Genomic DNA, 12389 nt, shown 5'->3' on the forward strand with positions numbered 1-12389 from the left:
CTACAGACCAGTAGCACCCCTGTCCTCATCTTTAGTTCCCAAAATTCTTAAACAAGTCGTTTCCAACCCCCTCTCTTGCATCTCTCAAAGAATAACCTTTAGGAATCCCAAACAGTCTGGATTCAAACTGCCTCTGTCCTCATCCTTCATTTCTGCAGCATCCGAAACAGTCAACACCCTTTCAGACCGTGGCATTGGCATCATTGGTCGGATCAACAAAGTTTCATGGAAAAACATTAGCTTTAATCTTGGCAAGCCTCTTGTCCAGAGTCCCCCACAGGGGTCTGTCCTTGACTCTTCTCCCTAATGGCTCGCAACGTGTGGAATGACCTCCTCCCTCCAGTCAGGACAGCAAACTCACCCCCCATTTTCACCACAATCTGAAAACTCATCTCTTCAGACTCTACCTCCCAGCACGCCTCATTACTTTTATCACTTGTTGTCTATTTTTGATGAATGTTAGTGGAATTGCAGATGCAACATACCGTTTGCTTGTCCACAAAGCTAAGTATACTCGCAACGTTTGTTTCGAGTTGTTTACAATTGGAACGGCTGAGTTTTTGGAAACCCCAGCCGTGTGGCAAGGTGATGAGCATTTATTTTAAAATTGCACGTTCACATATTGTTCTCTGCTTACTGAGAGCTGAAATATGCTCAACTTGGGGGTTTGGAAGTTTTTTTCTTTTTCACGTTGCAAGTTAAAACGCCTAAATTCTAAATTGTCCAATGGAACAGATGTGAGCTAAGATGGGTTAGACTGTTGGTCACTCTGGGTGAACAACAATTTAACTCCAGCTTAGCTTTCATTGTGACATCACCTGGATTTTCCCCACCTGGTGACTGTGCGGATTTGAACTGGCAGCTTTTTCCTCCCATCTCTCCGTCCTGTTATTAGGACACCTCTCTACATCAATATTTCTCACATTCTTTGTGTTGGAGATCCCAGTCCAGGTAAATTACAGAGTGTGGATTGAGTGTACATGCATGCACGCACACAAACAGGAAAAATGCTTTCTACAATGCTTCCACCATAAGGTAGAATGCCTCACTAAAAGCCATTAAAGATAGACTCCCTACCCAAACTCAAAACTAACCTAAAATAAATTATTTTATTACACAGTTAGTTAGTGTAATGTTTGATTCTGATTTAGTCAATCGCTTAAATAAGCGGTGTGTTATTTCTTGATAACAACCGCTCCGCTCTATAACAGACAATCGGGATTTTATTTCTCGATAATGACCGCTGAGACAGACATTATCCCTTACATAACAACTTTGAACACCTTTTTTCGCCCCCACCCCTTTTTTCTGTAAATATACCTTTTTTGAGCGGTGGTCACAACGCTCCTATACGTGGCCGTGTGTGTGGGTCTGTCTGTCTCCGTCCGTGTCTGTATGTAGCCTAAACTTCGGCGCGTAACTAGTGCCGCACCATTTACGCCACTCGCGCAATATATACATCAAAATGTGCGGCTCGGCCGGGAATGGTTCGTTCCGATCCGCCTTACCATGCCGACGTAATCGGCAAAAAACGACGCTTAATTGTCCCCATTGACTTATAATGGGACAATGCAAGAAATCACTTTCAAGTATTTTTCTCTCGTAAACTATAGGAGCTACAGTTTCAAACCTCGGAGAGGAGATTCATAATGATTTTAAGAATGAATCGAAAAATAATTACATCACTCGGCCTCATGGTGGCGCTATAACGGCCCACTTTACGTTTTGCCCCGTAACTCTTGAACCGTAGATCGGAAAATTAAAAATCCTTTTTCCCTGGATTCCTTGGGTCAAGACGCATCTCCCCATATAGGCCACGCCCATTTGCGCCAGGATAGATTTTCCGCCATCTTGAATTTTCTCCAAAACACACTTTTTGCTCCTTTTCCTACATATTTTCTTCAAATGTCACAAAAATCGGTACACATGATCTATGAGGTGGGTAAACCACCGCTCAGTTCACACGGGTGTGATTTTTACTTCTACTGAGCACACAGACATGCGTGCATAAATTCATCTTTTTACCCCCCATGAACACTGTGCCAATACTGTCGTGACATAAATACGATAGCATCCCTATTCTGGGCATGATCATAACGTAATGAACATTCAGCAAAAATAGGCCAACATTTGGCAAAAACAGCAGACACACAAGTTCATATCAGGACGTGCTGAGAACCATCACAATAGATCTTCAATAGAGCTATTTGACAGAACAACCTGGTCTCATCTCATTGTGTCTGTGTCTCATCATCATTGTACAAAATAAATAATGCAACTAAGCCTGTGAGTTGTTTACAGTATAGTTATTTGTGGGTAAATGTGTGTGTGTGTGTGTGTGTGTGTGTGTGTGTGTGTGTGTGTGTGTGTGTGTGTGTGTGTGTGTGTGTGTGTGTGTGCGTGTGTGTGTGTCTGTGTCTGTCTTTGTGGTCAAAACATACACAGCAAGCAGCATACAGTACCACTCCCCTGTATTTGTCTAGAATCCATATAAATGTTACAGTAAACATTAGAGGATAATGAGCACAGCTGAACAAACACAGAACACTATATTATTATTCAATAATAACATCTGCCGGCTGCATGGTTGGTAGGACATTACTGTACATTGTCAGGCGAATTATGGAAAAACATTCAATCCGGGAAAGCATCTGTTGATATTTTAAATATATATATATATATATATATATATATATATATATATATATATATATATATATTATTTTTTTTTAATTATTATTATTATTATTTTCAGAAAACGCAGGATTTAGAATCGACCTAAGGTCTAAATTGGTTAACACTTCGCCAGCCGAAATAGAATGGCTTGTTGGTAGATTAGACGTGAGATTTCTATTATTATATTACTAGAAGCTCGGCCGCCCAGAGCGTCTAGTCGGCGTCCTGGCCAACTCGGGAACAATGTAATTAGAGAATGAATGCCCCGCCCTTTAATGCAAACCCCATTATACCTGTGTTCATAGGATCCGTTTTGACCATCTGTTTGCGTGTGTCCATTTATGCCCATATATGGAGATATCTGTCTGTCTACATCCATTTTATGCCCATATATGGAGATCTCTGTAGGACCAGTTTTGACCATCTGTTTGCCTATGTCCATTTATGCCCATATATGGAGTGTGTCCATTTATGCCCATATATGGAGTTATCTGTCTCTAAGCATCCATTTTATGCCCATATATGGAGATCTCTCTAGGACCCGTATCTGTTTGCCTGTCTCCGTTTATGCTCATATATGGAGATATCTGTATCTGTCTGTCTGCATCCATTTTATGCCCATATATGGAGATCTCTGTATCTGTTTGTCTGTGTCCCTTAGCCCATATATGAACATCAGAACACGTCATACTGATGACATTCAATATGTAACCATGACATTTTTTGTTGACTCATGTGGCGTACGTGATGTCAGAGCCTTTTATTAAGTGATGTCACAATGAGTCAGCGCTTGTGCCGATTTCCTCCGGAACAGCCTGATGTCAACAGTCAGCTCTGCATAAGGAGATTCCGAACGTTTTGCGGCGCTTTCGGAAAACCGCGCGTCGGGTCGGGTCGAGGCCCGACACTGCACTCCGCGCCGCGGCGGGGAACACGCGTGCCGAATCTGAAGCCGGTGGGACGAACGGTTCTCGAGATACGCGGGGCACATACTCAGAGATTTGTCGCATTTATAGATAGATGATCTGAACTGCATTCATTTTACAAGACCATCAGCGCTATATCACGTGGTCTTCATCCCCCATAAACATCACGCGATCCCCGTTGTATTCTCACCACAGTCACCAGCGAAATTCCTCCATCTGCATTGGCTTAGAGTGGTGGTTTCGGCCGACGCATCTTCTCCCCGTGCGTTTCGCGTGCGCGATCCGTTCACGTAAATGTCGGCTCAAATAATCCAAGTATGACTCTAGAGTAGATATGAACATTTTCGCTAGCTTAGCCCCCAGCACTCCAGCTGTGCGAGCACTAACGTCTAAACAGAAAATGGACGGTAGCTGGGAAGCTATTACAGGGAAAGGACCTGACGTCACTTCTGCTTCATGTCAGAGGAGCCATGCGCTATCGATGGACGAGCGGTGACTAGGGAAGGTTAGACTTTCGATTTTCGGATATAAATCATTTATTTCGTTTTTAATGACCCAGTACGGTAAAAGACGGCGCGGCTGAGACATCCTTGCTCAGATGTCCGGTATAAAACGGTTTTAATATTAAGTGGCTCCCCGTGGCTTGGAAAGGGTTAACAACGCACTGTACCGTAGCAGTTTATTTCAGTGTCAAATCAAGTTAAATAAATAAATAAAAAACATATTGAAAAGTTCATGTGTGAAAGAGGGCATGAGAGGTAATTTAAATGACAAGAGGTGTCATGTGCTGATTTTTTTTTATTGCAATCTGGGAACCCATCGTCAAAAAAAAACAGCACCCTCTGTTCTTGAGAGATTAGTTGATGGGAGGCAAAATCGTCGACAGGATCATCAACTGTTGTTTCCCTTTAAAATAAATAGCTTATAGTCCAACTGTTGCAGATTACGTGGTTCTAACTGTATAATAATAATGAGCACAGATGAGATTATCCTCGGCACTCTGCTGAAAACACAGCTGTGCTGACACAGCACTGCCTCTCGTGTGATATTGCTGATGTACAGCAGTATTGTTGGGATGAATTCTGAATAATTCTCTCTGTAATCTAAAGTCATTACAAAGCCATTGCTGCTGCCATCACACTGCAACTGGCACTGCCATCCAGTATGACTCATCATAATGGAACATCAGCTCCCCCGGGGCATGACTCAGCAGCATATTCTTTGTAGTTACAGCTGTTGTCCTTCTGACACCTTCTATTGATCACAACACACCATGTCAGAGGGCCAGAATCTATTAGAACACGAAGACTATGTCCAAAAGAGTTTGATCTTGAGTTTTCTAAAAGGGACAGCGAGAGGGCATCTCAGACTGTTTCTATCTTAAGTAACGGAAGGATGAGGGAAACGTGATAGAGAGACAGACATTGGGAAAGCTCAGAGTGAGACTATGTAGGGGAGATGGACAGTAGGAGAGCTGAGAGGATGACGGTGTAGGAGAAACAGACAGTATGAAAGCTGAGAGGGAGGCGGTGTAGGAGAGACCGACAGTATTAAAGCTGAGAGGGAGACGGGGTAGGAGAGACAGACAGTATGAAAGCTGAGAGGGAGACAGTGGAGGAGAGACACAGGAAAGACTAGTTAGATCAGCTATCTATATGTCCTGAAATACACATTGTTTTCAGGCCAACGACCCCTTAGCTGAAAGAGAGATGAAACAGGGACCATATAGTTTCATCGTTTGACAGCAGCTTGTAGATCGTCTATTTTTGGCTAAAGTTCTCAGAATATGGATGTTAGGGTTCAAGTGGTTAATATAAAAAAGGAGAAAAAATGTTTCTATCACACAAAGATTTGAAGGATCCCCTGTAGTAAGTCTGAGGACCGCCTGCTCTGCAGTGTCTGGCGTGTAAATGTAATTGTCAGATAAACATAAGGTCCAACTAATAAAAGCATCCATGCTCTGTGGAAGGAGGAGGAGTCCAAAGATGAACAGATGTACAGGAAAAATGACCCAATCGATCATCACTCCTCCTAATAACATGGCTCTCCTATTTCACAACACCTCTCTCTCTCCCTCTCCCTCTCTCTCTCTCTACCAGAAACATCTGTCAAGTCTCTCTCCCCCTTTCCATCTGTTACTTCTATCAATGGAAGAGACACAAACAGCCTCAAAACAACACAAGCAAAAAAAGGAAAGTTAGTTGAAGTTAAGATTGAGGTCCAACAGCTGAACCAATAAATAACCATTATGAATATCATTGGTCAAGGTCCGAAACCTTCTATCTCCATATTTAGCCTACTTTTTATGTTTCCTTTTTTCGTTAAATGAATGCCCTACTAATGCCAGTGTCGCACAAACGTAGTGAAAATAACGGATGTACAATCTTGCAGTGCATTGCATAAATCGGGCTCATTATTTTACTTTTCTTTCTATAATAAATATAAAAACAAGTAACTGTTTTGGACATCCAAGGTTTCCACTTGACGATGTGGCCCATACTGGCGGTCTGGTATGTTTAGCTTTACTGGCAGTACACTTGACGTTTTCACAGAGCGTAACATGGTACAGCATGTTAGATTTTTTGATGAATCGCCATGTGCAGACATTTCCTTTTTCATTCACTTGATCGTTTTTGGATCCATATCAGGAGAACTTTAGCCAAAAATAGCAGCTGCGAGGCGTTGAGAGCTTGTAGATCGGCTATTTTCGGCAAATAGGTTTGGAGTAGAGGTAAAAAAAGAGCAGACCAAGTACAGAGTGAGAGTTCAGAGAGTTCCTATATATGGTATTCGAACAAAAACTACCTGCAGAGACATGACACGTGTGAAGCATGTGTCAGGTCTGCATGGATATTTTAACTTATCCATGTTTTTAATGCATTTTAAAATGCCGGTTGGTTTGAAATAAATGAAAATCAAGCATCCATGACCTATTAACATTAACTGATTGATTCAGGCAAGTTCTGTAACATTTTAACACAAACTCTGCCATCAAAATACCCCTTTGTACCCCTTCTCTGCCATGCCCGTAGAACCCGTAAATGTAATAAAAATGTATTAAAAAACATTTTTTTATCGAAACGCAACTAAAATAGGCCGGAACTAATGCTCCGTGATCGGTTTCTACACGGACACATTATTGAGCGGACACCTTTAACATTGGAGTCCCTGAACCGGAAGCGGAAGTCCGTCCTCTATTTTGGCCCAGCTTACTGTCTGCACTCCGCGGCTTACAGATGGAGAACTTATTGATCAATTGAAAAAGTTTCAACGGATTTGAGAAGCTGATGGAATACGCGAACACACGAGCAGTGTCCGATCACGCACGATGGGAACTGGACGAGCGCCCACGTTAACAGGTAGGACTCGGAGAAGCCGGCAGTGAAAGACAGAGAAATTAACGGGCTTTACGGCCGTAAACTACGAATGAGTTAATCACAATTATGTAAACAAATGGCAAGTCGAAAAACATACATTTTATTGGAATAAAATGTGTGTATGTACAATGTATGTCTGAAGGTGCAAATGGACAATGGCACTGTATGTATTCATGCCACTATGGTCCTTTATGCATCGACATATCACTGACACAATACCTCAGTAAGTAAGTCACTCCATTTACACTTCTATTGTAACAGGAGCCTTCACACAGTCCTCTGCCGATTGTATTATTAACACGCCCAGAGGGTTGAGGAAGAGAGAGAGAGAGCGAGAGAAAGAGAGATACATTGAATGTAAGAAAGAGAGTGAGTGAGCAAGGGAGGTGTGGGAGGTTCAGATAACGTTTTTTTAGGTAGTTAAAAAAAATCAGTAGCAGCTCAGAACACAATGCAGTGTTAAATTCACTCTGGATCTTATTGTGTACAATACATTATCAGGGCCTGAGCTCAGATGGAGATGTAGATAAGAATATGAAACCATGGATATTAGTGGAGGCTGGGGGGGGGGGGGGGGGGGGGTTTAGGTGCACTGTATTTGTATACTGTATATCATACTGTATAGGTAAGAATATAACTGCTAGGCTAGACTGTGACATACTTGCTTGCTTTGTTTTGTCTTTTTGTTTGTTTGTTTGTTCTGATTTTGTAATTAATTGTTTCTGTATTCTTGTATTAGCTTATCTTTTCATTTTTCTTTTGTTTTTCACATTGGTCACAACCAAACTTTACATTGATTTAAAACAGAGGTCCAACAGGTGGACAAGAACAGGGGGTGTCACAACTACATTTTTGCTTCTGGGGTGTCCCTGGAACTAAATATTTTGAGATGGGGGTCTGTGGCCAAATAAATATCATTTTGGGGGTTCTTCACATGAGCACCACTGACATACAAACTGAAATATTCAAAGACTTGCACAAACTTTCACGATTTTAAAAAAACAGCAAATCTACAAGCTTGCAGCGCGGCACTCGGTGCCACGCTGTGAGCTTGTATATCTGCTATTTTAGTAACATTAATGGGGGGCCCGCAGTGAATCCTTGTACCCAGGGCCCAGAATTTGGTGCGACACCCCTGGACAGGAAACACAGACATAAAACTAAAACATATACATGCTAAAACATATACTGTATGAACCTTAAGTGTAACAATAACATTAAAACATAATTGTGCAGGTCAACAGTTCATCTGACAGAGGAGGAGGAGGAGGTGCAGGTGGGTCAACAGAAGGAGGGAAAGATTATCTTTTTAAAAGAGAGAAACAGAGGGAGAGGTGAGAAGGACATGGATAAGTGTACTTACATAGGAGGAGAGCGTATCAGATGGACAGAGGAGCGGAGGAGGGCAGACAGTAGACACACCATGGATTAACACCATTCAGCTACTAGAGAGAGAGGGGGAGAGAGAGAATAAGTGTGAGAGAGTGGTGTGGATTAGTAGTTAAAACAATTGCAGCAAGAGAGAGAGAGAGAGAGAGAGAGAGAGAGAGAGAGAGAGAGAGAGAGAGAGAGAGAGAGTATGAGCAGCAGAGGGAGGGAGAGATACAATGTCAAGGGAGAAGCCCCTATGAATGACTTGTCAATTCCCAACAGAATGGAGAGATGATCTATAACACTTAGCTTTCATGCTATAGAAACAGACAGAGAGAGAGAGAGAGAGTGTTCTGAATTCCCAGAGAGATCCATCAGTTTCTTAATGAGGAAGCGTACCACACACACACACACACACACACACACACACACACACACACACACACACACACACACACACACACACACACACACACACACACACACACACACACACACACACACACACACACACACACACACACACACACACACACACACACACACACATTCTTTCTCCTGGCAGCTTAGAATGCACACCAAATACTATTGTGTTCTTCCCTCTAATGAGACTATATATAGAAATGTATATGTTACATTATATGGAACATATTCATTCTTCATTCTCTATCTCTCAACTACAGACTGACTTCTATTGTGTAGACTTCACCGTCTGGCAACTCTTGATGTGTAAACTGTAAATGTACAGTTACAGTGTACTGTGTTTATATGAAAACACAGCAACTATAACGGCGTTACCTAATGGGAAAGAGTAACTAGTTATACAGGCTCACAGCGTGTCACTTCGTGTTGCACTGCGACTGCAGATTGGAGGATCCGCCGCCAAATATACATTGTTGGGAGTCCATGGCACAAAAAAAGTTGGAGAACTACTTATTTTAGGGATTTGTAGAATCGCCCTCAGGTCTTAGCGCAGGGGTATTCAACAGGGGGTCCGGGACCCCTAGGGGGTCCCCAGAGTTACTACAGGGGGTCCTCCAAATCTTTGAATGATAGAAACTGTTTTTCTCCTTTTTTATATTAACCACTTGAACCCTAGCGTCCATATTCTGAGAACTTTAGTTTATTAAGTATTGACAGTTCAAGTGGTTAAATATCTGAAAACACAAATTGACAAGAATCCAAAATACACTTATGATTGTGCTGTCAAACAATGAAACTATATGGAATCTATGAGGGGGGCCCTGCTTCATCTCTCTCTCAACTAAGGGGTCCTTGGCCTGAAAACGCTGAAGACCCCTGTCTTAGGGGGTTAACGTGACTTGTTCGCCGATTGAGAACTTCACCAGCTACTAAAACCCACTGTCAGCCCTCGACTCACAACCTTCACTTCTAGGTCATGTGATTAAGGATTCACTTTGACGTCCCTACCGAGACCGTCTTTGGTGTAAAAGTGGGGCAGCGATGACATGTGATAGCTCATTCTACTGCGCTGTTGACTCCATATCCACCAAGAAATCCATTATACATCAAAGATTTCCATTAAAGCTGATGTGAGAAACACTTTCCTCAGCCGATAGAATGTACAGATGTGGTTGTGTGTAGGGTGAGAGCGTACTGTATGATCTGAAAGCCTGCAGCTATGCCCAACACAGGGAGATGAATTAAATATTGAGAAGACATTGTGCGTGGTTTTCTTTTGCTTCCATAGTAAGCAGAATATCGTTGCTGTCGGGTGAAAACCTTGTATGTCCAAAACCGTTCGTTTTGTATTTATCATTTTAAAAATGAACTAAACTAGTGAAAACAGCCAAACTACAAGCACACGTGCGAGGCGTTGTGTGCTTGTAGATCAGCTGTTTTCACTACTTTTGTGCGACGGCCTTGTACGATGAAGCAGGGCTTTACTTGGTGAAAGAACATACAAATTTGAAACTTGGAGATACAAAGTTTCCACCTGAGAACGACGATATTCTACATAGAATGGATTCATAGTGGAAGGCAGGCAGCCAAGTTATTACTCCATTACCTGTGTTGTGCTGCTATTAATGTATTTTTGAGTTTGGGCCAGAGGTGACGGATGAAAACCACAATGCATATTTTTGAGATACTGATGTTCTGAGCCTGAGCCGGAGAGACAAACGGCAAAACGCCTCCGTAAATATTTTGGGGCAATGAATACAAATGAAGTGATGCTGTCAGAAGTGTCCCATTGATGTTTCCTGGTGCAGAAAACATCAGCTATCATCAACAAACATCAATACCTTTTTTATTTTCTTCTAAAAATATAGATTTTAGGGTAACTTAATTGTACGAAGAAAACACATCATAAAATGACCACTCAGTTTTTTTACATTGTAGAGATGCATATAGGTCATCCTTACTCATTCCATCAGAGGTGTGTGTGAGTGTGTGTTGTGTGGGGTGGGGTGGGGGGGTAATTACACTGTACAAGAGTCCACAGAGCCCTGGGGAGAGTGGTGTCCACTAGCACACACACATCTACTCACCAGTGGCCTCCATCCAAGCTGTGTGTCAAGGACATACCCCAGTCCACTGTCTGTCCTAATACCCTGTCTATTAACCACTTAACCCATTTAGACCTGATTTAGAATTATATGAATTTGGCTGCAGATCCACATCCCAAAATATTTGGTTCCAGGGACCCCCAGAAGAAAAGATTTTAAAATAAAAATGTTCGCTTTGAAAATAGTAGATTAAAAAAATTGCAGCGCTCATACATTAGAAGGACCGTGATTGTTCCATTATCTTATTTATTAAGCTGTGCCAGGGCAGCGTTATCTCATCCACAGACGAGTTAAGGGTTGCCATGGTTACCAGGTAAACAGGGGCTGCGGTAGCGGCTGGCGAGTGAAATCACTACAAATCCCATCATGCAACTCCGCCGCCAGCATCATGGAGTGCATATTCTCCATAGACTCCGGTTCTATGCAGATGCAAAGAAACAACTTTTATCTTGGAATCCACTTTCAGAACGCCAAGAAGGCAGGGAGACGCTCTTTTTCACGGCGACACCGGGCCGTGACGACAGGTCGCAGTTAGGATTTTACATTCGCGACCGAATGCAAACAGACTGACGTCCATATTAAAATCGTCAGATTAGACAACATGCACACGCACGTGAGCTCTTCAAAATAAAGCGTAAGTGAACGGCGGCTCTCTACAGCAGGGGTTTTCAAAGTGGGTGACGGGGCACCCTGGGGTGCCGTGATGGCAGTCCAGGGGTGCCGGGAGATAATTTGGTAATATTTGGAATTTATTTGGACACAAAAATATTTAGTATCATTTTAAACTTGAAGTACACAGTTATTTTCAGTCAGTTCTAACCAAAATGGCTATTATCTCAACGTTTTCCTCGCAACATAATCGCTAAAATATCGTCACTGTCGGGCAGAAACCTTGTATCTCCAAGTTTCAAACGTGTACGTCTTTTGGTAAAGCAAAGCCCTGCTTCATCATACAAGACTGTCGAACAAAACTAGTGAAAACAGCCGATCTACAAGCAGATCTACAAGCCGATCTACAAGCCGATCTACAAGCACACAACGCCTCGCGATGCGAGGCGTTGTGTGCTTGTAGATCTGCTGTCACTAGTACTAGTACTAATTCTATGAGCTCTACAGCACATAGAATTTTCAAACAATGGCAGCCCATGTGTTAAGCAAATCATCTGGGGTCCCCCCAAAATCATTTGATGCCCCCCCCTCCCCCCGTTGAGGGTCTTGAGCCTCAGTTTGAGGACCACTGCTCTAGTTCTCCTACACAGGGACAACGTATGGACGGTGGTCATCTGCCCAGACATCTGGACCACATGTCCAGATGTGTGTCTGCATTAATTAAGGGGCCAAAGGACCAGGGAGGTTCACAGTGAGCCCCCCGCTGTGGAGCTAAACGCTGTTAAATCCAAGGACCTGCAAGGGCAGCCTGTCTGGAAGGAGGCAGTGAGCCTGATACCAGCTGAAAGAGATGGCTTCTATAAATAGAAAGGGCTCTTACTGTATGATTCAATCCTCACTCT

The 12389-nt window shown here is 42.7% G+C and overlaps 1 protein-coding gene across 1 annotated transcript in view; it reads right to left on the reverse strand.

Moving 5' to 3' along the window:
* The window catches only part of peak1 (pseudopodium-enriched atypical kinase 1), a 57218-nt gene extending 48818 nt beyond the window's left edge, over positions 1-8400 (reverse strand). Inside the window, exon 1 of the mRNA XM_080737667.1 lies at positions 8343-8400. The gene's annotated coding sequence lies outside the window, so the exon portion shown is untranslated. The remainder of the gene's footprint in view (positions 1-8342) is intronic.
* Positions 8401-12389: the final 3989 nt, after the last annotated feature.

Source organism: Nannobrachium achirus, assembly GCF_963921795.1.
Source record: "Nannobrachium achirus genome assembly, chromosome: 11".
In the NCBI taxonomy this organism is placed as follows: domain Eukaryota; kingdom Metazoa; phylum Chordata; class Actinopteri; order Myctophiformes; family Myctophidae; genus Nannobrachium; species Nannobrachium achirus.